Raw genomic sequence first — 1,212 nt, 5'->3', positions numbered from 1 at the left:
TTATCCTAAGCCCCACTCTGTTATAAATCATAATATAAAGTGTTAAGATGTTTGGTATGTTTATATAGAAAGAGAGCCCAGATTCCATTGACAGGGTTTGGACATAACTCAGAGTGAGAAAAAAGGATTGAAGTGAACTTGTGGGCTGTTGCCCTAGGAAGATTCAATGTACTCTCATTGTAGCTTCCACTGCTAAATGTCTAATAAAAATGATGTGTTCCATGCTTGTCCTGTGAGTGCTTATAGGAATCCAGAAGATATTCTTCTGTTCAGGGCACAGCCACAGATAGGTAAGTGCTAATGATAATGGCAAAAACTCACCTACCATTTAATATAAGAGGGTAAGTCAAGGTTTATTGTGAGTGCTTCTACTCTCTGACATCCAAAGTTTTTTCCTTATATGGATTATGCCCAATTGATTGGCAAATCAGAAGACTGAGTCTCCACGGCCCTGACTGTGGCATTTCCATATCTCCACCAACTGGGATGGCTGAAAATCCTCAATAAAATTCAGGGAACGTCTTTCTTTTTAAATAAACTATTTATTGTTATTTAGATGCAATTTTACAAAGCATATTTGTTTTACATTCAACTGTTCATATACATTTTGTTTTGTGACACTGATTACAATCCCCAGAAATTAACAGCTCTCCTTCACCTCCTCCCTGGAGTTATACCTGTGTGCTTCTTATCTAAGTGTTCCTGCGTGCCCAGCTTTCCCCCTGTGCAAATGCTTCTCTTCTAATCTTCCTGGTTGACTGTTCTAGGGAGTGCATGCCCTGGTATAGTTGTTCAGCTCTAGGCCTGTCTATTATTTGGCTGAGAGTTAGCTCATGGGAGTGAGTGCAATTCCAGTCCGCAAGGGTGACTTGGGGCCAAAGCCTTGGGGGATTCATCAGTCTCTATTCAAGCAGTAATCCCGGTCTTTTTTATGTCTTTGAATTTTGTTCCACATTTTTTCTTTTAGGGAGGTTCTTGCCAAGTAAAAGTCCTTAGAACTATATGGAAGATTCATAGGAGTCAATCTCTCTAAGGGTTAGGAAAAATGATACATATATGTTTTTTCTTCACAAAGGAAAGGAGTAGTGTTTCTGATACAGAAGCCACCATTGCATGTCAGACTTGTGACTTCTGCAAAAAAAGTGGCATGTTTGCCTTGATATGAAGGAAGTCACATTACATGGGGAATTGTCCCTACTCATTAGTGGTAGA

The sequence above is a fragment of the Orycteropus afer genome, unplaced genomic scaffold (genome assembly GCF_000298275.1).
Source record: "Orycteropus afer afer isolate SDZICR_OR568_19922 unplaced genomic scaffold, OryAfe1.0 scaffold00490, whole genome shotgun sequence".
In the NCBI taxonomy this organism is placed as follows: domain Eukaryota; kingdom Metazoa; phylum Chordata; class Mammalia; order Tubulidentata; family Orycteropodidae; genus Orycteropus; species Orycteropus afer.
Note: the sequence above shows the minus strand (reverse complement) of the source record.